At 44.6% G+C, this 25,690-nt stretch overlaps 1 protein-coding gene across 3 annotated transcripts in view; it reads right to left on the bottom strand.

Moving 5' to 3' along the window:
• The window catches only part of GALNT6 (polypeptide N-acetylgalactosaminyltransferase 6), a 103,961-nt gene extending 79,831 nt beyond the window's left edge, over window positions 1–24,130 (bottom strand). Inside the window, exons 1-2 of one of the 3 annotated variants that reach the window (XM_073576726.1) lie at window positions 24,031–24,130; window positions 23,816–23,950 (exon numbers count right to left, since the gene is read on the bottom strand). The gene's annotated coding sequence lies outside the window, so the exon portion shown is untranslated. The other 2 variants (XM_073576728.1, XM_073576725.1) reach the window with 2 other exon arrangements.
• Between the last annotated feature and the right edge of the window lie 1,560 nt (window positions 24,131–25,690).

Raw genomic sequence — 25,690 nt, 5'->3', positions numbered from 1 at the left:
CCACTTCCTGCGGCGCTTCCTGCTGTGACAACGAGCGACGCGTGGAGCCGGGTGGAAGGACGCAGGATCGCCGCGTCTGACAGGTAAGTAGCGATCCCCGTCCCCAGCGATGTCGCTGGTGAGATATGCCTGTGTGGCAGCTCACTAGCGACCACCCAGCGATTCACCAGCGATCCTGACAGCGTCATATCGCTGGTCGGGATCGCTGGTGAGTTGCTAGGTGTAACGGTACCCTCAGCTGATTGTGGCTCTCAAGGTCAAAAAGGTTGGGGGACCACTGCCATAGAGTAAATAGCAGAAACCGTTCTCTTGGGTGCCCAGCTGTCCAGGACAGTGGATAGAGCCTTTTCGCTAAGTTATTGCATAATGTGTTTTTCGTTTTGAAGTAAAATAGTTGCTGACAGTGGGCTGTGTGGAAATTAGTTATTTTCTCATCTGCGACTCCGCTATATCTTGAACACCACCCTCGGTACGGGATTTACACTGAATGTATGGCTCCCAAGAGAAAATAAACTTATTTGTGTGTCATTTGTTGTGAGTGGCGGGTGTGCTGGCTCATGGGAGGTATACAGTTCCTTTTCTCCCGGATGCCATGCTTTTGGTTCAGTGGCTGGGCACCTTTTTAACCAACAGATTAACCTTTCTCTGCAGGCTAATAGCATTGTCCGATGTGACAGGGTTCTCTTTAAGTCAAGCGATCAGTATATGAATAATCAAATATTGATTTTAGGCACAATACAAACACGAGAAAAAAAAAAAAAAAAACACAATGTATTAGAATTAATTTCACTTGTCTTTTATATGTGCTGAAGAATTAGTGACCATTGTTCAAATACAGTCCCTCCCAGGATAGTGACACGGATACATGCACAGCAATCAACAACCGCCTCTGTAGTTTATTTGACTGAAGATATTTAGTTTTCTACCTTTGGTTTAGTCTTTATAATGAATTAGAGGTGGAGGTTGGAGACATGGCAAATAATTGGGGGGTGGTATGGGAGAGAGGACATTAAAAGTATAATAAATTGGGGGCGAGGACATGTAATTATAACGATTTGAGAGGAGCACAGTGATGGGGGTTGAGGATACAGGAGAGTAACCGGTAAATCAATTTGGGGAACTAGTATAGTGACCAATTATATTTTTATTTTATGGGGTAAAAGTAGATACCGGTAAGTTAATAGGGTGCAATGTACTGGCTCATCAATTTTGAATAGTGGGTGGCACAATGGCTAAACGGTCCATATTTCTATTCAGCGGCTCCATGTTGGGGATTTTTTATTCCAGAAACAAACGTGCAAATACATGACCGCATATGGCTACTACAGTTTTTCCTTTATATTAATACCTACCCAGCTCCCAATATTCCCCCCACTCCTAAAATAACGCACACTACAACTTTTTAATTCTTTGGATAATTTTGGCCACAGCGGCCAATTTTATTAATGAACAACAACATTAACAATAAACATCAAAATATTAATCTTAATGCAAATAATAATACGAGGGGAGGGTTCTTGGAGCTAAAAGATCTGGCTATAAAACCTCAAAATCTACCACCATGTTACCCTCAGCCGTCCAGCCCAGCTCGAGGGCACCGTAACTCCCGTTCCGGGAGACTAACCACCAGAGCTCCCGAGGTAACAACCCCGTCCAGAGCCCATCACCAAAAGCCAGATCCCCCATACCCATTTAAATTGTCGGGAATATTACTTCCAACTCCTTCCCCGACCAATCACCGCCAACTCCAAGAACCCCACCCCCCGCCAACCACGAACAGCCCTGACCACCTCAGGCTCGTGAGTGCCCCAAAACCACCAAGGCCCTCTCAATCCCCTCCTGGATTGCCAATGCCCACAAATCCACACCAATAGAATTTAAATGCACTCCATCGGCCAGCCAAAAATTACCAACACCTGCCTCCAATTCAAAGTGCCTAACGCTAATTCCCCCATTTCTAGCCACAAACCCTGACACTGCCCGATTCAGTTTTACCCTAGCCCGGTTAATCCCCTTTAAAGACCTCACTTGTCTCCACCTCTTTCTAGGAACCACGTCCGACCATACAGTCACCACATTCGGGAAAGATGTCCACAGTCTTAAAAAATCAGCACGTATATCCCTTATTAGTTCCCTCACCGGTCTGACCCCTAAATCGTTACCCCCCCGCGTGTATTACAATAACATCGGGGGTTCTGTCCAGACGTGCGGACTTAGCCAATTCCGGTAGCACCCTGCTCCACACCAACCCACGGAAACCCAACCAACGGACCAGAGCCTGCTCCCTCCTAAAGCCCAATTGCCTCCCATCTGGCCTTGCATCAGCCCGTAGCGCACCCCAATACACATACGAGTGTCCAAATATCCAGGCAAGAAAGGGGGCGCCACCTGAAAAAAACATAACAGATTACGGAAAAAACACAGTCCTGGACATATAACCAACACAATTAACGCCGAACATAAAGTAAATAACGATCCGACTGCCATCTCCCAATGCCCTTGATCGCCTCCGCCCCCAGGCCCAGACTGTCCGCTTCAGTTGCAGCCCCGATCCTAAAAGAATGGGACCCATACCTGTCCAGGGGAAGGCCCAATTCTAACAATCCCTTCTTCAAGACCGCAATAAACTGGAAGCGAGACAAATAGGTGCCATCCACATGGCACAACAGTGGACCCGCCCTACCTGCCCACACTTCCCAATATGATTTTAAACAACTGTATGGACACATGACTGCCCCTCCGACTCGGCCCAAAACCACTCGTCAGCCCCTACCCAATTGATCCGTTTTTGAACGCCGAATCCAGAAAACAATGCCCCCCGCCCAAAAATCCACGTCCTCAGCTAACACCCCACCGGCTGAAACCTTGCTGCCTGACACCACCTCACCAATGCGCATTGCTCCAAAAAAGGCCAAAGAGAAAGCCAACCTAAAAAGCGCCAATTCGAATTCAGAAGTACAAATACCCTCCAGTACTTTTCCTAAACTTTCCAACATACTAAACGAAATAGGCCTTCTCTTATCGCACACCTTTTTACCCCTGCGAAACCCCCTCAAAGCCTGTCTTATCAAGAAAGCTTTGGTCACATCTGTCATTCCCTGTAATTTAAAACCAAAAGCCAAACCCGCTACAAACTTGTTGACCTTAGCAGCAGACCAACCGCTGTCGGCCGCCCTCCCAATTAAGAACAATACCGCTAACACCCTATCCTCCTCGCTACTAACCCCACCTCATTCCACCATCCAACTCTCCCATATTCGCCACGAAGATTCGTAGGCCGACCATGTCTGATGTGATAACGATTCCCGAATCAGTCGTCCCGCTCGTCCATAATCACCTTCCACAGATGAGAAGGGCATTCCACGCCCGTGATATCCACTCCTGGCGCCAGCTCTCGAAAACCCCCCACTGAAAACGAGACACAGAGTCTGCTATTGAATTCGTAACACCGGGCACATGCACTGCGAAAATCCCTGCATTCAACTCCAAACAACGAAGCACCAAAACCCTAACCAACCTGATCACAGGGGGAGAAGAGGCAGTCAAACTGTTAATCACCGCCACTACACTTGCGTTGTCGCAATGGAAACGCACTTTCCGATTCGCGAACATGGGACCCCACACGAAAACAGCTACCACTATAGGAAACAGTTCCAACAATGCCAAATTTTTTGTAAAACCCAACAACTTCCACGATGGAGGCCACCGCCCAAAGCTCCACCTTCCTTTGCAGTAGGCGCCGTAACCAGAGCCGCCCGCTGCATCCGTATAAATCTCAAAATCAAAATTGCTCAAAGTCTCCTCCTGCATCAACGACCGACCATTGTACTCCTGCAAAAAATTCTGCCAAACCATCAAATCCTCCCTATGCTCCTTATTCAACCGAACATAATGGTGCGGAGCTTTCACTCACGTCGTCGCACCAGCCAGGCGACGAGAAAAAATGCGACCCATAGGCATGATCCTACAGGCAAAGTTCAATCTCCCCAATAAAGATTGCAACTCCTTCAGGGTCACTTTTCGCAACTTTGCAACCCTATCCACCTCCTGCTTCAACACCAACAGTTTGTCCTCTGGCAAACGACACTCCATCCTTTCTGAATCAATGATGATGCCCAAAAAACTTATAACGGTCTTAGGGCCTTCAGTCTTTTCTGATGCCAACGGCACCCCAAAGCGCTCAGCCACCCAAAACATGGCTGCCAATGCGTTCCTACACAACGGCGAGTCCGGGGGACCAATGAAAAGAAAATCATCCAGATAATGAATGATCGATTGTGTGCCTGTAACATCCCTCACCACCCATTCCAAAAAAGTACTAAACATCTCAAACAATGAACACGAAATCGCACAACCCATCGGCAAACACCTATCTAGGTTGAAGCTCCCATTCCAAAAACAACCCAAAAGCGGGATACTATCTGCATGAACTGGCAGTAACCGAAACGCAGACTCAATGTCTGTCTTTGCTAGCAAAGCACCTGAACCATACCGACGCACCCAAAGCACCGCCATATCAAAAGAGGTATACTCCACGGAACACAACTCTCTATCAATACCGTCGTTGACTGACAAACCTTTCGGATATGACAAATGCTGAATCAAACGAAACTTGTTAGGCTCCTTCTTCGGAACTACCCCCAAAGGGGAAACAACTACACCCGCTACTGGAGCCTTGGGGAACGGACCCGCCATCCTGCCCAATTCCACTTTTTTTTAACTTCGCGTCCACCACCTCTGCATGCATCATTGCCGAACGCAAATTCTTGAATGAGACAGGAACCTCATGGCCAGGAGGTGGAATCTTGAAGCCCTCAACAAAACCATCCCAAATAACCCTTTCCTCCGCCCGAGCTGGATACCTATTTAGAAAGGGGGCCATCTCTCGAACTCTCACCGGACTCTCCCCCTTGACCGGCACCCACGTTTGGCTTACCCTTACCTTTTTTTTTTTTTTTTTTTTTAAAACATTTTGACGCCCCGTGCGAATTGCCATTGCAGTGTGAGCACACGTGCTTGAACTTGCAACTGTTCCCGTACTTACATTGCCCATCATTAAATTGCCAGCAAGTACCCGACTTTTCTCTTCCTTGGGTTGCCTGACCACCGCTTCCGTGACCTGCTTGCTGACTACCACCCCCCCCCCCCCCAGCTCCCGTGAAAGGACTGGCCATACCTCACCGGAGCCATCACCTTCAGCCATAGCCCGATATCCTTCTGATCCCACTTTATCTCTGGCCTTACTGCCTTCCTCTGTCTAAACTGCTCGTCATACCGCAGCCATGCCTGCCCCCCATAAACCCGATGCGCCTCCCCAATAGCATCTGAATAACAAAACAAACCAGAACAATTGTCCGGAGACTTTTCACCTATGACACTTGCCAAAATAGCAAATGCCTGCATCCAGTTCACAAAAGTCTGCGGAATCAGTCGCCACCTCCTCTTTTCCTCCTCTTCCATTTTACTATCGTCCTTCTTCCCCTTATCCAGGTTAAATTTTTCCAACGGAAGAAGGAAAAATATCTCCACGTACTCATCCCGCCAGATCTTTTCTTTTACTTTTTTTAAATGGGCGCCCAAAGGCCCCTCAAAACACACATAAACCTCCCCTTTTGCCCTATCGTCCAATTTAATTTTATCACCCTTATCTGTCTCTGTCTGCACCGAGACAGTTACCCCCGCCGATGACCCCACGTCGCATTCGACCGAGCGCAGTGCCTCACCTACTGGCTGGTTCCCGGAACCCCGAACCACTAACCATGCCCCCGCCGGGGATGGAGCTGCTTCCCCAACTACACCCCCCTCCAATCTCCTCAAAAATAGTGACATATTGTCTAAAATATCCCTCAACCCGGGCACCTCAGCCCTGGTAGTCCCGCTAAGCCCCCCTAGCTCCCTAGCATCTCCCCTCCTACCCCCAACATCCTGCAATACAGCCCCTGCGGGCGACACACAAGACACAGAGCCATACTCACATAGCTGCGCGGGTGCTGTGTCCCCGCCAGCTGGATATCCAGAATCCTGATGGGCGCTTCGCTGCTCAAGGCCCGCGCCCCTGGCCTCCTCGTCACCAGGGGGGACCCAAGCTCGCGAAACCCGGTGCTCACTTGAACTCCCGCCGGAGCAGGACCTGCGACGGTCCCTGGACCCGGACCAGCCTGACCGGCCCGCACCACCCTCCGGCCGACTGCCGGGCATCATCTCTTGACTGCCCGCCGCAACCTCTGTACCCCACGATGTGCTGGGACCAGGCAGGGCATCCTCGCAGCAACTGCGCTGCATAAGGGCCAGGCAAGGAGTCCTCTCGCTGCTCCCTCCCGCTGATTCCTCTTCAAAGGATGATGAACTGGGGCCAGGCAGGGCGTCCTCACTATGCCCCCCCCCTGCCCGTCGCACTCCCCCGTCTGGCTCTCCGACTGCCAGGCACCCCACGACGATCCTCTTCACCTGGGGCACCTGCCGCGTCACCCATCGCTGAGCTTCCTGGCGCCGCCCGCTGTCGTCCTCCCCGATGTGACAGGGGCATGCCTCGGCCTGCTTCTTCTTCCTGGAGCCGGCCAGACGCTGCTGCACCCCGCGATACTTCGGCTCCCGCCCGCGACGTCACATCCTCCCTCGCCTCTTGGTCCTGTGCGGCTCCCGGATCTCTGCTGCGAGCGCTGGAAGGCCGGCTGGGCGGATTCCTGCCGGGACGAGCACTGAGGTGGGGAGCGGTAGTGCTGCCCGCAGGGTCCCTGGAGGGGCTCCGCAGCAGTCGCCTGGAGCGCGGTCACCTCCGGTGACAGCCTTTCAGGGGGCCGGGTCCGTCTTCCTCGCCTGCTGGTGCATGGGGGATCCGCTGCCCTGAGGAGGGATGACAGCTGTGTCCGGAGCCAACCTCCCCTTCTGGAACGAGCAGCATCCTGAAGCATAGAAAAAAGCTGCTCCACGGTCTCCATCTTCTTGACAACTTGACAGGTGGGTCTTCTTCTCCTCTGCTGATGATGAAGTGACCTTCTTCCCGCACTTTTTCCACACCAGACTGCCCCCCCACCCCGAACCCCTCCCCTGCCCCCTTCCAGCCAATCATTTTAAAACTGCCAACAATTCAAAACATGCCCGCCAATTGCAGTCATGGGGGGGCTTCCTCTAGGTTGTGCCCTCCCCCGCCCCCTTCTTGAACTTTTTATTTTCAGGAGAATAGTGATCAGTGTGGCAAACTGCTGTTTTAAGACTTCAACATGAAGGATTGACAAGATGGCGAAGAAAAAGGTTCTCTTAAAGATCAAGAGCTCATAGGTTGCCATCGTTCTTGGCAGTGCGAGTCCTGTTTCCACAGGATAATGAGCTGCTGAGAATGATGATCTTTTGCGCCACACAAGAGATCATTTCACCTGATGAAAGAGCATTTTGCTCTCATCAGGTGATTGCAGCCTGTTTACACTAAAAGATTATTGTGAAATGAGTTAAGAACTCTTGTTCACAATTATCTTTGTAGAGAGATGGGAATAACACTCTTGGCTGTAAAATAAACTTCTTTATTAAGTACAGTTCCATCCCCTAGTATATAATGTCCTCTCCTTACATATAGCACAGTCCTTTATTACACAGCATTCCCTCTTATGTACAGAGCCATCACTTCTTAAAAAGCATTCTCTTGTGATGTATAGTGCTGTCCCTTATCCCCTCATATACATTATATCCGTCAATCACCATCCATTATTATAGTGTCCTCTATTCCTATGTATAGCACTGTACATAAGGGAAATTATTTGGCGCTATGCGTGCCCCTTTCATCAGCAGATGCGCACCACAGCACCTGTGTGTTTATCACATGACCTCCCAAAAATATAATGTCACATGATAAAATGAGAGGGAGAGAGAGAGATATCAGCAACCTACTAATAATCACACTTTCAATTTGAACTTCCTGCTATTCTATTTAAAAATTAGAATGATAAGGATTAACCAAGGATAAGGACTTTAAAAGGTGTAACCCACCCAGTTCGATTCTCCCAATGCTCACTGGCTAATTTTGCTTTTGTTTTAAGACAAAGTTGTGACTAAAATTCAGCTTCATTGATGAACTATATCAATCTCTGTGCACATTAAAGTCTGTGCCCTCTCCGGCATATCTCCGGATTATTGTCCAATCTATGTCTCTGACGAAGCTAGTGTAAGGGTACCGTTACACTTAGCGATGCACCAGCGATCCCGACTAGCGATATGACGCGGTCAGGATCGCTGGTACATCGCTAAGTGGTCGCTAGTGAGCTGCCACACAGGCAGATCTCACCAGCGACATCGCTGGGGACGGGGATTGCTACTTACCTGTCAGACGCGGCGATCCTGCGTCCTCCCGCCCGGCTCCACGCGTCGCTCGTCGTCACAGCAGGAAGCTGATGACGAGAAATGATCCAGGAGCTTCTCGCGCGATCAGCGATGAGCAGCGGGGGAGCCGGTCGGAGGTAAGTATCACATGCAGCGATATCGCTAGTAATATCGCTGTAATGTCACAAAATCGGTGACTTTACAGCGATATTGCTAGCGATATCACAGTGTGTAACGGGGGGCTTAAGGGTATGTGCACATGTTGCAGATTGCTGTGTGGCATTTTCTGCATCTCTTGGCAGAATCCGCACCCCTAAATCCGTGCATTTTTTAGGCGGATTTGGCATGCGTTTTTACACCTGCGGCATTCTATTATGGAATGGGTGTAAAAATAACAGATTTGGCATGCTGGGGAACAAAAAAAAAATATATATATATATCATCGCTGCCATTCCACACGGATTTTTCCGCAACATGTGCACAGCAAATTTTTCTCTTCCATAGGTTATCAATGTACTGTAAATCACTTGCGGATCTGCAGTGGCAAATTCACACTATTTTGTCCTCCATTAGGTGAAAAGTGCCCTATGGATATATTTGTAGAGTAAGGCTAGTTTCACACTAGCGTTTTTTAGCGCTGCGCTTTGTGCGCAATAGAATCACATGCAAAAAGTGCATCATGCGTTTTTGTATGCGTTTGCTTTTTTTAGGCGCATGCGTTTTAACCAGTTTCTAGCCATGTTAACTCTTAAAACGCATGCGATTTTAAACACAGGCGTGCACATGTCCATGCGCATGCCTGCATTCCCAAAGACTAATGTGATTTTTTTTGCCCATTCCGTGCGTAAGCGTTTTTTTTTGAGACAGGTCGGACGGACCAAAAATGCAACAGGTTGCGTCTGGCGCGCCTAGGCGCACACTCCAAAAACGCATATGAACATGTGCATACGCTAGACCATTCGCCCTCATGTTAAAGATAGGGGTGCAGGACACATGCGCATGGATGCGCATAAAGCGCAGCGCTAAAGAATGCTAGTGTGAAACCAGCCTAAGATGGGATCTTTCACAGAGTACTGAGCAAAACGAGCAATCAAGCAAGAACATTAAAGCTATGTGCCCACAATCAAGAATAACAGCGCCGATTTACTGCATTGTGTGTATATATATATATATATATATATATATATATACACACATACATACACACACACACGCATAGTATATATAAAATTTATTGGTTACATAAATAACACATATTGTGCAGACTCACAAAAGGCAAAACCGTATCCAAAAGCTCGTGTGTCAGGACACACAAAACACTGTAATAACAGTATGGGCAAAACTCACTATCCTCCATGAAAAAAAATTGCACAAAAATTAAAGTACATATCTACACCGAAAAAGGCTAGGAAGAAAGTGCCTAGTGCATATAAAGTGCAAACATGATTATAAAGTGATCTCCATGACTGTTAAATAGTTAACACCAGAAAAAAGTAATGTATGCCAAACAGAGTCACAGATAAGGAGGTGCATGTCTTACCCATTAGTAGCTCTCAGTGTATGTGCCCAGCAGCAGCCCCGACGCGCGTTTCGAGTGGGCTTCCTCGGGGGGCTGTGCCTGTGTGCACCACTGAGACGTCTTTTAAATGGGAGCCACAGGTGTTGAAAACCATCAGCGCCATAGCGGTGAATGACTGTGTGAAACTACGCAGCGGAGACTAGTGTCTCCAGTGCAGATAATTGACACGCTGCGGCTCGTAAACCAGTGCGGATGAGATTACGCAGCTTTAGGAACACAGTGGGTTTATGGTGCTGATGAGGAGTATGACTTCAATTTTTGCCAGATTGGCTCTAGTTTCTGATATATTTAATGTTTAATTACAGTAGAATTCTGGCTTCAAAAAGTTGCTTTATAGTAATGTAAGCCTACAGAGTGAAATACAAAATAATCACATGGGATATTTCATTACCTAAGACACTGTTAAAGAGTCAAAGGACCAAAAGCTAGTGCATTTGTTATCACACACAAGTTACATTTGGGAAATGCATTATTTTCATGGATGAATGATCTCAATAATGAAATGAAGAAAAGTAGTGGGATTTTTTTAATTTATCGCCCTTAAAATACCCAAAATCCATTCAAAAAACCTTGGCACCTGAAAAAAGAAAAAAAAATTTTTAGACCTGTGTTATATATCTCTCAGATATCTATCTAGCTATCCATCTACCCCATATCTATCATCTATTTACCCAATATCTATATCTTTGCATCTCTTTAACTCCTAAACTTCTGTAAATTCTGTTCCAGTACATGTCACATCGCCATCACATGGATGTCACGTGTGTGGTACATATAGTCATCCTTGCTGTTGGAAAAAAACGGTCATGTGAAAACACAGATTATAACGAGCGTGCGTCTGAAAAATGACACCACATGTAAGTGAAACACGGAGGTGTGAAGGGAGCCTAAAGGACGTAGGGTAAAGTCACAAACAGTGGTGTGTCCAATAGGTGGGAGCGAGATATGGCCATGTTCCGACATTCGCAGTGGATGTCAAATGGATTATAGAGAAGTCAGTATATATGGATTACTTATTAACCCCTTATCAACCACTGCCAGGCAATAAAAAGACAGCTGTTATGGGGAATAACTGTATAGCGCTGCCTCACGGTTGAAATTCCTGCATACGACAGCTGAAATCCTGCAGTGTTGGTCCTGGCTGGTTTTGGAGCTAATCAGGGCTGATTAAACCCTTAAATGTCACTGTCAACCATTACAGTGGCATCCAATTGTTAAAAGACCCTATGACAAGATCGACCTTCCGCAATCGTAATAGTTGGTGCCAATCATTGTCATCTTACCCTGATGACACCAGCTACAGTGGCCTGTGAGATCCAGCTATAAGGCCTCTTCAGTCTTTTGACGTCAGTTCCAGTCCGTCAAATTTTTAAAAAACGGAGAGATTAAATTCCAACGGATCCGTCAAAAAACGGATGCAACGGACTACCATCCGTCACAATCCGCCGTTATTGTAAGTCTATGAGAAAAAAAAAAACAGATTCCGCCACAAAAAAAAAATGATCCTTTTTTTCTAAAAAGGGCGAATTTCAACTGACGTCAAGAGACTGAAGTGTGCAAGTGGCCTAAGCTGTACACGAATAGTGCATTGCATAGGACCAGCAATCAAAGTAAAAGATATTCTTGTGTCACAGTGAGCATTAGTGTAAAAAAAAGTTAAATAAAATGTGGGGGGGGGGGGGCAAAAAAATTACAAAAAGCCATTATTACACATAGTTGGTATTGCCACGTCTGTAGTGACCCGATCTATTAAGCTTTCAGTTATTTATTCCATACAGTGAAAACTGTTATAAAATGAAAATAAAGACAAACGCCTAAAATGTTGCTTTTTCACCTTACTGACAAAATAAAGTGAATAAGAAGAGATGAAAAAAAAAGGTACATGGAAAAAAAATAAAACTAAAAAATAAAATGTTAGATATAAAAACACTCCCACTCCTCCATTGCTGGCGTAAGTGGGAATCACACTGCACTCGGGTGATATCCGAATGCAGTGGGAGGTTTCACATGTACCCATAGATTTGCATGTCAGCATGCTAGCCGAATTTTGCATGCAATTGCTGAATGCTGCGCTCTCTCTTTTTTTTTTTTTTTTTTTTTCCTTCTTCTTTCTCAGTCCAATCTAGATCAGATCGGAGAGAAGATTAAAAAAAAAAAAAAAAAAAAAAACCCAACAGATGAGCACACAATCGTAGAATAATATTGGTCTGAATGCAATCCGATTTCACTGGCCAACACAAAAAGAAAAAAAAGAAAAAAACCCACAAAATCAGCAAAAGTAATATGTCTGTTTAAAGGAGTTTGATGTGCTGATTCCAGAAATATGCTTAGTTTTCTCTATCACAAAGTTTCTGAGATAGAAGTATTTTTGTTATTACGTTATTTCTGCATTTGCAATGTATGTGATTTTTCCTATGTTATTCCCGTTTCTTTGCTTGTCTTACTTAATTGTGAATTTTCTTACAGGGAAAACATCAGTAAAAGGCATTAGTGAGCTTTATGGGAAGGAGTATTGACAGTGCAGTCAACCGATGACTGCTTCTTGGAAAGTCACATGTTAAGGGGTGGTAAGATTTTAGTGAGTCAGAAAAGGATGGCGATGGCAGCAAGGATTGGTATGTGACAGGAGACCGGCCTCTATAGGGATCTGAGCCCTGCCACAGGGAGATAGAAGGGAAGGCAGCAGACAGCCGCCATTGTGAGAGGATTTTCACTGCATTTATGGGAGGGCAAGTCGCCTCAGAGGGAAGAAAACAGCTCAACCACTGAGGTGTAACTGAGTGAGGGTCTCCACAGAGAGAGAAAGCAGCCAATATCACACGAGAAACTGCCTCTTTGCAAATGTTCATCTGTAAGGAACAGGCTGACCCGTTTACCTCACAACCGTGTATAGTTATCTACCTCCAGTAACATCAGCTCTAAGTACAAGCGGCCTCTGTCATCTCAGGGGAAATATCTACATTTAGGTGGTAGGCTCACCACTTTTTTTTTGTCCCTCTTCGAGTTTGTCCCCACCATTGAACTGAACTTACTCTACTGTTTGATCTGATGTAAAAGAGAAAAATGACCCGTCAGTGTATCAATCATCCGAACAGATTCTGCTGTGTGTGTGGTCCTTTTACACCAAAAGGCCACGTACGTTCAATTAAAAAGATGTAGCAGATGTACAAGTGTCCACTTGGTGATCAAGACATAAGCTGGGCCCCTCATGTGATATGCTCAAGTTCAAACGGTCTTCGTGACTGGGTGAATATGAGGAAAGTGGCTGTGCCATTTGCTGTTCCCATGATTTGGAGAGATTCCAAAAATCATAGTGATGACTGCTACTTTCGTTTTGCCAAACTGAAGGACTTTTCTACAAAGAACACACATAAGATTAATTACCCGGAACGTGAATCTGCGATCAGGCCAGTTCCACATGATTGCACTTTGCCAGTTCCTGTACCATCGTTGTCTGGATTGGATGAAAATTAAGTAGAATATGAAGACTATGGAGCTGAAGCTACTGGCGAAGACATAGAGACCTCAAGTCAAGATGAGTATGTACCTGATGGAGCAGCCAGAACGCTTTACACAACGTGAAATAAATGATCTCATCAGAGAACTTTCATTGTCAAAAGATAAAGCTGAACTTCTTGCATCTAGGTTGAAACAGAAGCACCTTCTTCATGATTTCGTCAGTGTGTTATTATCGAAACAGAAGTGACACTTTAGCACAATTTTTCACAGTTGATGGACCAATGGTGTACTGGAACAATGAATGGCCTCTTTGAAGAACGGAATCAAGATTATTTTGTTGCAGATCGGCGATTGTTTATTGACTCATCCCAGAGAAGTTTGAAAGCAGTGCTGCTTCACAATGGAAATATGAAACCATCAATCCCTGTTGCTCACTAATGTCGTCTAAAGGAAAGTTATGAAAATCTGTCAGTTGTTTTGGATGTTATACAATATAAGCATCAATGGAATATCTGTGGAGATTTGAAAGTGATTGGTCTGCTAATGGGAATGCAAGGAGGTTTCACAAAATATTGTTGTGTTGCTTCTTGTGTTTATGGGACAGTAGAAATAAAGTAGAGCATTATGTTCGTCGTGATTGGAGACAGAGAAACATCTCTGCTCCAGGTAGAGACAACGTTCTGCATAATTCTTCAGTTGCTCCAACAAAAATTTTTCTTCCTCCACTACATACAGTAGCATGTAAAAGTTTGGGCACACCTGGTCAAAATTACTGTTATTGTGACCAGTTAAGCAAGTTGAAGATGGAATGATCTCTAAAAGGGCTAAAGTTAAAGATGACACATTTTCTCTGTATTTTAGGCCAAAAAAATTATATATTGTCATTTTAAAAATTACAATAAGGAAAATAGGCCAATGCAAAAGTTTGGGCACCCTGCATAGTTAGTACCTAGTAGCATTCCCTTTTAAAAAATATCACAGCTTGTAAACGCTTTTAGTAGCCAGCCAAGAGTCTTTCAATTCTTGTTTGATGGATTTTCATCCATTCTTCCTTGGAAAATTCTTCCATTTCTGTGAGATTCCTGGGTCGTCTTGCATGCACTGCTATTTTGAGGGCTAGCCACAGATTTTCAATGATGATCGAATCGGGGGACTGTGAGGGCCATTGAAAAACCTTTAGCCATCGCCTTTTGAGGTAGTCTATTGTGGATTTTGATGTGTGTGATCATTATCCATTTGTAGAAGCCATCCTGTTTTTTAACACATGGTGTTATGCTTGCATCAAGAATTTGTTGAAATTTCATTAAATCCATTCTTCCCTCTACCTGTGAAATGTTCCCTGTGCCATTGTCTGCAACACAACTCCAAAGCATGATTAAGCATGGGGATGGATCAATGGTTGGAGAGATGTTCTTTTCCTTTAATTCTATGCAATTTTTTCTCTGCACATACCTTTGATCATTGTGACTAAAGAGTTTTATTTTAACTTCAACGATTCACAGGACTTGTTTCTAAAATGCATTGGGCTTGTTTAGATGTTCTTTTGCATACCTCTGATGCTAAATTTTATGGTGAGGGTGCAGGAGAGGTTTTCTTCTGATGACTCTTCCATGAAGGCCATATTTGATAAGGTGTCTCTGAACAGTAGAGCAATTACCACAACTCCAGAATCTGCTAAATCTTTCTGAAGGTCTTTTGCAGTCAAGTGGGGGTTCTGATATGCCTTTCTAGCAATCCTACAAGCAGCTCTCTGAAATTTTGTTTGGCCTTCCAGACCTTATCTTGACCTCCACTGTTCCTGTAAACTGCTATTTCTGAATTACATATTGAACTGAGGAAAGGACAGCTTGAAAACGCTTTGCTATCTTCCTATAGCCTTCTCCTGCTTTGTGGGCCTCCACCATTTTCAGAGTGCTAGGCAGCTGCTTAAAAGAACCCATGGTGGCTGTTTTTTCGCACAAGGTTAGAGTTAGTGTTTCTAAACCTGTGGAATCTGCATCAGCTGGCCTTTCCTAACATTGAGGGTGAACAAGCCACATCCCTTAGAGGCTAATTAAGGTCTGAAACCTTGGTCAAAGTTATCTGATTATCTGAGCACACAAATCTCCAAAGGTGCCCAAACTTTAGCATCGGACCATTTTTCTTTTTGTAATTTTTAAAATGTGAAAAAAATGACAATGTGTATTACTTTTTAGCCTAAAATACAAAACAAATGTGTCATCTTTAACTTTAGGCTTTTTAGAGATCATTTTTATCTTCAACTTGCGTAACTGTTCACAATAACAGTAATTTTGACGAGGGGTGCCTAAACTTTTGCATGCCACTGTATAAAGTTGGGATTGAATAAAAACGTTGTGACAGCCATGGCAAAGACAGAGTCATAAGGGTTCTAGTACATTTCACAGAAATTCTCCAAAATTTCAGCAGCAAAACTGAACGAAGGGGTATTTGTTGGTCCTCAGATCAGAGAGCTTATGAGAGATGTACGGGTATCAGAAAATGTCGTTTTTTTTTTTTATTTTAACAAAATTTGGAATTTTATTTCATCACTTAGATAAAAAAAGAACCTAGACATGTTTTATATCTATGAACTCGTAATGACCTGGAGAATAATAATGGCAGGTCAGTTTTAGTATTTAGTGAACCTAGTAAAAAAGCAAACAAAAAAAAAAACAAATGTGGGCTTGCACTTTTTATTGCAATTTCACTACACTTGGATTTTTTCCCGTTTTCTAATACGCGACATGATAAAACCAATGGTGTCGTTCAAAAGTACACCTCGTCCCACAAAAAACAAGCCCTCACACGGCCATATTAACAAAAAAAAAAAAAAAAAAGTTATGGCTCTGGAAATAAGGGGAGCGAAAAACGAAAATGAAAAACCGAAAAAAAAGCTCTGAGGTTAAAGGGGTCTGAATACTTTCCATACCCACTGTCTCTCTCATCATTCTCTTCTGCTTGCGCCGATCGTCGGCAGAGCAGGGGAGAATGATGAGAGCTGTCTTCAGCATCTGCTGCTGGGGAACAGCGCTTACTGTAGCGCTTCTTCCCCAGTGGTCGTCCACGTGGTGCTCCCCGTGTGCCCCATCAGTACATGGTTGCCACACGTGTGCGGCAAATATTACACACACGGACATCTCCGATACCGGTTTTTCCGGTACTGGAAATAAACGGACATGTGAAAGAGGCCTTATCCATGATTGTTTCATTAGTGATGCTCTCATTTGCCAAAATAAAGAAAAAATATATATATTGTAAAGCTCCTCCACTCTATTCGAATATTAAAAAAAAAAATAAAAAAAAAAAAAATTGTACGCCGACTACACGGAGATGCTGCGCTGTCAGTGAGTTTTCACAAACCGATAGACGTTTTCCCATCTAAACAGCTCCATTGATTGAATGTATCTGCAAAAATTACGGGTATAACAAACAAAAACCTAATGATATTACCATAAGGGTAATATTTGAGCTGTTACTATATTTTTACACTAGCTAAATTATAATAGACCATTTAGAAGGTTCGGAGCGCCATCCTCTGAAAAGCATTGACTGCGGTAACAGTACCCTAAATCACAGACTGTCTTCAGCTTTCTATCACAGAGGTCACACTGAACTCTGGCACCTTCTCTGTTGAACATTGACAATTAGTAGCGCTGTAATTGATGTCATGAAACCGTTTAGAGGATCGGAAATAGAACAATCAAGTAGCTCATATCTCTCCTACAATGAGGACGGAGAGTCCGGCACGAACTCACACTTGGATTTCTCTCCAGTGTATTGTTTGCATTGCAGGGTGGTTGTACCTTGTTCTGGTAATAAGTAGCGAGCATAAAACGGTAGGTTTTTAAAAAGGGAACCTGCCATGTCCCCAGGGTTAATCTGCAGGTAAAAAGCGCTATAATACTGAAAGCGCGGATAACAGGAGAAAATGCACTTGATACCTTCCGAGAACCATATGTCCTGACCGGCCACAGTCACCAATCTGTATACAGTGAGCCATAGCTGTATACTAGCACTTTGGTCTGTCTTCTGAGTAGTGAATGTTGTCTCAACGGCTCACCTCCATGACTGAAAGCTGGCGGCTGCCAGGAGGAATAAAGTTTGCTTTCTCCTGGTAGCCAGGCAGCTCCATATCTGCAGGCTAATAGAGTTGGGGCCCATCACAGATCCCCTTTAAATAAGGAGAAGGAAGCAATGCTGGATTTATGGCTTTATCAATGGACATGGGATAATTTTGATCCGTCACAGCTACAGCCACACGTCTGGACCCCGAGGGCGTCATAGACTATGTTGTGAGGCAAAATTTTAACCCCGCGCGTTCCAATTCACCAAACAATTTTTCCCCATTATGTAGATAGGGGCAAAAGTGTATGTATTGGCATCTGCACCGTCGTAGCTACAGCCACAATCTTTATTAATACGCAAATTGCCTCTTTAGAGAGAAAACGGACTTTAACTCTATATAGCGCCTCCTGTTGGTAGTAGCGATCGTACAAGTCACAATCAACCCTTTAACGAGTTTTGCAATGTGACTTAGGATAAAAGCCAAAATCAGAATCTTAATTTGCAAACACTGTTTCGGGGTATTGCCTCTCATCAGTGCAAAGTATGAGAACTGATTTGGCTATGCGAGAGGCTCTGGACTGAGGTCTAAGGCTTCTCCTTTTATCCTAAATCATATTGAAAGACTCGTTTAGGGGTTGATTGCGACTTGTAGGATTGCTGCTTCCAAAAGGTGAAGCTATAGAGAGTTCAAGTCCTCTCTCTCTTTGAAGAGGCAATTTGCATATAAAATTTCCCTAATGTGGTTAAAAGAAGTGACCTGCTCACTCTGCACAAGAGAGCGGGAGATTATTGGGACTAGGGCAGTCAGTCTGAGGAGGAGTCAGAGAGAGGATCCCCTGAGTGGCATAGATGAAGGAAGTGCTGCAGCAGACCTCAGTGACCTGGGACTGCTGGCACAGGAGAGAGATATTCAGAAAGCCTATTTCTCTATAAGAAAGAGAGATTTGTATGGAACGTAAGGAGAAGAGAACTAAGGATTAGGGTTAGAGCAGAGCCCTTCCTCAAGTTCTAAGCGCATGGCCGGGGTCCGGTCCCCGAGGTTGTATGGATACTAATGGTCCTGCGACAGACACCGGAGGAATAGAAGTTGTCACCACTTTATTCTCACACAAGACTTGGGGGCACAACAGCAACAAGAGTGAGCCGGGACTTAGTAGCAAGGAGTCCCCGAAGCAGGTTACAGCTGTCTGCCGTACAAGTAGAGTTCTAAGAACATCTGAAAAGAGGAACTCCAGTGTAACTCAGTACTGTGAGTACTTCACTACGAGCGCTAAGGAGGGAGACGTTCAGAAAAGGCACATATGTTGGCGGAGTTGTGGAACGGAGTACTTCATCTTGCCTGGAGGTTGGCTGAGCTCCTGACTTGGAGGACACGGCACTGAGGCGCGCACCTGTATGCACAACAGACTGTGAGTAAAGCTTTGGAACTACATGCCCTGGTGTCCTCCACTTATTCCTGCGCCAACACACTCAGCACTGCTACATCGCTGTGCTTGACTCCGCACCATCTGCGTCTCCTCCCTATCTCGTCAACTACACTGCCCTGGGACTACTGCCCTACCTGTGGAGGGCCACAACATCATTGCTGCACCACACCATCTGTCCCAGAGGATCTGTCTGCAGCGTCGGCTTAACATCTTCATTGCCGAACACCACAGGTGGCGTCACGAATCATTCACTAATAAACTTTAATCATCGTCCACACATTTAACATCCCCTTTTACAATGGACGCCCGGAGCCAAGGACCGGGTCACAGCTACCGTGACATCTCCCATTGAACTCCACGGGCCCGGTACCGAGTACCCCGCGGGCGCTCCATATGCACATCAGTTGTCGGGGCGGGGTTTAACAGAGCTCATGAATATGGAGGACTACGCGGCAGCAGGTCTGCTAGTCCTCTAAATATAAAATCACTGTTTTATCAGTACTAACTACACCAAGCACCCCAGTGGGTGACACACCGCTGGAATTAGGGACTGTCTCTACATCATGCTGCTCTCACTTGTTATCAACAACCAGGTGACAGATTCCCATTAATATTTACTACTACTAAAGTAGATCTGTCACACTTTCCAAATGTAAAGGCAGACTATTAGGGCTACAGATTTACACCCCAGCAACCTGTGGATTATTCTCCCTTTGACTAATAGGAGAATGTACCTTTCCACCCTTTACCAGTGGCCAGCATGTAACCAGTGGCTGCAATGGTCAAGTGCTGTACTTTACTAGAAATACTTAGGATTCATTTGCAAGTTGCATATTTTGCTGATAGCTTTCCAAAACTGTGGCAAAAGAAGAGAACAAAGAATGTACAGATTTTTTTTTTTTTTTTTTAGCAAAAGTTGAAGCTGATGACTAAACTCTCAGTTCATTTCCTATTTTTAGGGATACACAATATTTTGGCTACAAAAAAAAAAAAAAAAAAAAATTGCAAATTTTGCCTCAAACTCAAAAGTGTGAGTTTTACCGATGCAAGTCACCTTAGGGAAGAGTCAGATGACCGTATAACTCAGACGAGGATCGCTATGCAATGCTCGGACTGGTTGTTGGCTCTCCTGATCTGAGCGCGACAGCTGCGTTGCGATCCTTGTATATGGTATACGGCCATCTTAATCTTCACTTGTACTAAGAAGGAACAATACAGTATAAAGGTCGATCTCAATGAATCAGAATTTGAAGTCACCCACCTTCCTGAAGAACCAAGAAATCAGCAGTTTAACTCACACATACAAGTAACACAGCAACAATTTGTGGGGCAACTAAATTTGGCAGTGGTCCATAAAGCTCGGGTAGGTTCACATCTGCTTTGGAGGATCAATTAGGAACCTTCTTTAGGGATTTAGTAAAAAAAAAAAAAAAAGCGAGTAAAATTAAAGTGCAGCATATTGCGCAATTTTTTCTTCCCCGTGAAATGGAAATTATAACAATAACTTTAGAGACCCCATTATAGTTAAGGTGGTCCATCAGGAGCAATGTCATAAGACGGATCAGTCATTGCAAATAATTCTGTTTTTATGCCCTCATGACAGAAGAGAAAAGCAGAATTCCAAGTGTTAATGTTATTCACTCTGTGATGATTCCGTAAAAATATCATAATTCGAGGCTATAATTGTGCGAAAAAGTAGTAAATGGTTCCAAGACTTCAAAATATGGGGAAAAAAAAAAAATTATAGATAAATAGAGATAAAGCAAGTCCTTACATATTTCAGACAGAAGGGACTGCTGAAAGCTTAAGGCCATGTGCACACGGTGCGGATTCTGCTGCGTTTCAGGCTCTGCAGGTCCGCAGCAGATTTAGGTGCGCTGTACAGTACCAGTGTTTTCAATGGTAAATTCAAAACCGCTGCGGATTTTTCCGCGCGGATTTGCTGCAGGTTCAAATCCACAGCATGTCAATTCTTTGTGCGGAATCCGCAGCGATTTCACACCTTCTCCATTGTAGAGGTGTGAAACCACAGGACCAAAATCTACATGTGCAAAAGGCGTATTTCAATATATAGATGATCATTTCTACTTTGGCTGGGTCCCTCACTGATCGCCAGATCATGGCGCATTTATCTGGAGCAACTGTGCACATGCTCCATTGATGTGACATTCATTCTCTATGGGACCACCAGAGAAAGCTGGGTATAGCACTTCAGCAGTCTCATAGAGAATGAATGGAGCAGCGGTAAAAGCAAACACACTGACGATCCATTTTAATTGTGCAGACAATCACATTTTCGGTCCAAGTGCGATCCGAGAAAACACTGGATCGCACCACTGTTATTCTAAGGGGCTGTGCACGTGTCTGATATTTTCGTTGGAAAAACTATTGTAACCTAAATATTGCAGCATTTCAGAGAAAGACATAATTTAATAGCTGCCTGGGTCAAAGTCGTGCTATAGACTAGTTGGATAAGGGGATGGCTTTTCCCCACCTGCTGCCCTGGAATGACAGGTCTGTAGAGATAGAGACCTGACAATCCAAGGTAGCGGGCAGGGAGAAGTTGGCAGAGACCGGTCTGGATGACTAGTATACAGCGCGGCATAAGTATCTTTCGCTAAGATGCCGCAGCCTTTCAGAGTCTATACAGCCAGTGTCCTATACATGAGGCCCGCGGAATACGCAGCACGGATCAGCGGACACGTTCCCTTTAAGGCCAGCCTTAATGGAGGGACCATTGTACTTGTGTTATCAGTTTCTGGGAACAACTAACACTGCTGTCATAGCAGTTTCTATATGGAATTTGAGAATGACAATTCAGTGGTCACAGATGGATATTTCCTCCATATATTTCATTAAGGGCCTAAAAGGCTTTGCTGGCAATCCCTGAGCGAGTTTTCCCTGGAGACCATACTAGCTGCTCACTGGTTTGCTCATATTAAAAAAAAAAAAAAAAAAAAAAAAAAAAAAAAAGGATATAGTTAAAATGAACAAAGTAACATAAAAAGGAGATTATAATATATTATAATATATAAAAATTTTGCATGGGCCAAGCTAGTGTGTGTATATATATATATATATATATATACACACACACACACACATACACACACTAGCTTGGCCCATGCAAAATTTTCACACATTGGTCGTCAGGGGCGCAGGCAATTTCAGAAAAAGCAAGCTGGTCTAATGTAAATGTATTTCATGAGCTGATGAACACAGACAGATATTTATATATGTAGATGGGTAATACAATAAACTGGTTTGATAAGTAGAGGCCAAAAAATGTTGTCCGGTTGAGGTGCTACCTGCAGGTCATTGTGTCTTTCTGCAGGTGAAAATGAATGTTTAAACTATTTTGTGATCAAATCGTGGATGTGTGGTCTGTTTGGCTCTTTTCTTGCTGAAGGGAGCCAGTTTACCTTTCAAATGGTGTATCGTGTGTGTGTGTGTGTGTGGGTGCAGTATGAACGGTGATACAAAGGAATCAACGAAAAACAGTGTTTAGAAATAATAGAATAGATATATAAATCCAAAGACCTACTGATAGGGATCCTAGACTGTGAGCCCCATCGGGGACAGTGCCGATAGAGTCTGTAAAGTGCTGTGGAATTAATGGCGCTATATAAGTGAGTAAAATAAATAAAATATATGGGTTTTTTTTTTTTTTTTTAAGGGAAATGTAACAGATTATGGCCATGTGCACACAATGCAGATTTGCAGCGGTTCCGCAGCGGATTTTACCGCGCAGAAACGCTGCATATCCGCATTGTGATGTACAGTAGCTTTAAAATGAATGAAAAAAAAAAAAACGCTGTGCAGACGCTGTGGATTTTTCCGCGCGGTTTTCCTGCGGTACAAAATCCGCAGCATGTTACTTCTTTTGTGCGGTTTTCCATCTCCCCTGTCACCAAATCCACAGGGGGAAAACCGCAATGGAAAGCCGCACAAAAACCGAATGAAAACCGCGTGAAAAATGGAAGAAATCCGCAGGAAAAATGCAGGTCATTTGACCTGCGGTTTTCTTCCATTCTGCACGGAAAAATCCCCAGGGCTCAAAACTCCGTCTGCACTCAGCCTATCAGTTCAGATCATCTGGTGGATTGATATGCGTCATATTAGGAAAGAGCGTAGATTGATACTCTAGAAAAACTGGTATGGTAGCCACAAAAAAAAAAAAAAGTTTCACACCAGAAAAGGACAAAAAACCCATTTGGGTGTGGACCGGATAAAAGCGAAGCACAGTTTCTACAGTTACTATGTATTGTATGGTGACCCCAGGAGTCAAGACGTGAATCAGACTTACACAAGACTCAGTATGTACATTTATCCGTTAATAAATTAAGATTAACCTTGACAAAGGTGATGATATAGCCCTACATTTCACACTACTGAAATAATGGGGAAAAAAAAAAAAAAAATCAACAGTAATTCCCACCAGTTCCCATAACGGTACAGTGTAGCGGTAGGTGAAGTCATAATTGTTGAAAAAATGTAAAGTTTGTCGCCATAAATTTGCATTTAAAACCGTAGGACATCTTAGAGAATACACACACTATCCTCTGCGATGGCCGATAGCTGATTTTCATACAGTATGACAGGATATTGGGAATTTTCTATGCTGACCAGCAAAACTAGTTCACACATACAAAGCAGATCTTCCTTGGCAGAAATAAATACAAAAAAAAAAAAAGTTTACTCTCAATCTACAAAATCAAGGGTGTCCTACAACTTTATAGAATTTTATGTAGATTTCCAATTCATGACGGTTCATTTCTTAAGAAGTTATGTGCAGGTGTAAGCGCCATTGTGGAGACATTTAGTATAAACTGTAATCTGTACAGTTTCTATAGGAAAGTCCGTGTAGAATGAGCATGGCTGCTCCCTGCATTGTGCCCTTCTGTAGCTATTAAGTTCAAAGTCACCAAAGAAGCCAAAGCACAATGTGTCTGGCACTGGCTGCGGGTGATCTTACCTTTTGTCCTGATGTGCTGGGGGGGCAGCACTGAGAGCCCTCAGTGTGTCTGGAGGGGAAGACTTGGGAGCTGACAGTTACTTCTGCTGCTGCAGATCTTTCACCTCACACTTAAATCATTCAGGAAATGGTCTGCTGCAAGTGAGAAGGAGGGTGCAGCTCAGGAGGAGTCACCAGAGAGACAGGCTACAAGGAGGCAGCAGACAAAGCCTTACCTGCACAGGAGGGAGGGAGAGGCTGCCAAACAGGTGTATCCCAGCGGGAGGCCGGACATCTCCTCCCGGTCCTAGAGCCGGCCGCCCTGGTGACTGACACGTGCCCCAGGACTGTGTCACTGCCCCTCTGCCTGCGTCTAGCTGGAGGTTCACCCCAGCCCATTTACCGTGTGCATGGTTACTAAGGGTAGGTTCACACTAGGCGGTTTTTCAGCACCAAAACCTGATGTCTTGCCAGGAAATAAGCTGCAGAACAAAAAGCATGTTTCCTTGCTGCCGGTTTCCCATGCTAGATTTGTCTTTTGTGCCTGATGATAAAGTTTAATGTAGGAAAAAAAAGTCCTAGTCTATAGAGTGAGGTTGTGGCACAAAAAAACACAGCAGAGCCTGATACCTGCGTTTTTGGTGTGGATTTTCAGCATTTTTTCACCAAGCGGTCATGTCAATGGGGGCAAAAGGCTGAAAGCTGTGACATGCTCTATATTGTACGAAATACCAAGAAAAGCACAAAATCCCGATGACAAAAAGCCAAAAGGCAATGTCTGCGTGAGATTTCTGAAATTTCAGAGACTTTGCTGGTACTGTAAAACGCAGCTGAAAATTTGCATAAAAAAGCAGCAAAAATGCCCAGTGTGAACTTAGCCTAAGTCTTACTATATAATGATGACGTTCAACCAAATAGTTCCTACACTTGGTAATAATAATTTCTATATTCACAGCACAGGGACTATACAATGCTGTCATTGATCTGAATACCCAAAGCCTTACTATTATCACATTTCACATACAAACCTGCAATGACCACGGGACGCTCCAAAAAAAAAAACACCTATGATTATATGGCTGAAATCCCAAAAACAATTTAAGGGTGGTTTCACATTTGCGTTTAAGGCCGCAGCGTCGGCCTGCGCACGGCCGCCGCTAAGCCCCACCCCCTGCCGTGCCTCCGTCAGTAGCTCCGCCTACGGGCGCATGACACTGCATGCGTCCTGCGTCCCCTTTCTTTGGCACTGGGGACGCAGGCCGTGCGCAGGTATGCGTTTGGCGGCGCATGCGTCCTTTTGACGCTGCGCCAACCGCACCAAATTGCAACAGGTTGCGTTTGGCGCTGGTCAGCGCAGCATCAAAAGGACGCATGCACCGCCAAATGCATACCTGCACACAGCCTGCGACCTCAGTGCTAAAGATAGGGGACGCATGCAGAGTCATGCGCCCGTAGGCGGAGCTACTGAAGGAGGCATGGCAGGGGGCGGGGCTTAGCGGCGGCCGAGCGCAGGCTGACGCTGTGGCCTTAAACGCAAATGTGAAACCACCCTAAGACGACTGCTTGCTGTCAGTAAGGCTAGGTTCACACACAAGAGTCTCATTGAACGGCTTGCTGGAGTACGATGCGTTAAATTCATTACAGTGGTCCTCTGGGAACAGAAAAAACTAAACAACTAACGGAAATGTCATTATAAATAATATTCTAAATACATTTGATTAGCAGATCTCAAATGTTTTGTCTAGGGAGGTAATCGCGATAGTGTTAAAATGGCCGTCGTCTTTGTTCACTGACAGGAACATATGCGGTAGGAAGCTCTGCCCTCATGAGTGAACCAGGAGTGGACATATCCTTAGTGCAGTCACACAGGGGCCCAGAGATGAGGACAGACCTCCC

The sequence above is a fragment of the Dendrobates tinctorius genome, unplaced genomic scaffold (assembly GCF_039654945.1).
Source record: "Dendrobates tinctorius isolate UK_male_01 unplaced genomic scaffold, ASM3965494v1 ptg000051l, whole genome shotgun sequence".
Classification (NCBI taxonomy): domain Eukaryota; kingdom Metazoa; phylum Chordata; class Amphibia; order Anura; family Dendrobatidae; genus Dendrobates; species Dendrobates tinctorius.
Note: the sequence above shows the minus strand (reverse complement) of the source record. Positions and strands in the feature narration are given on the sequence as shown.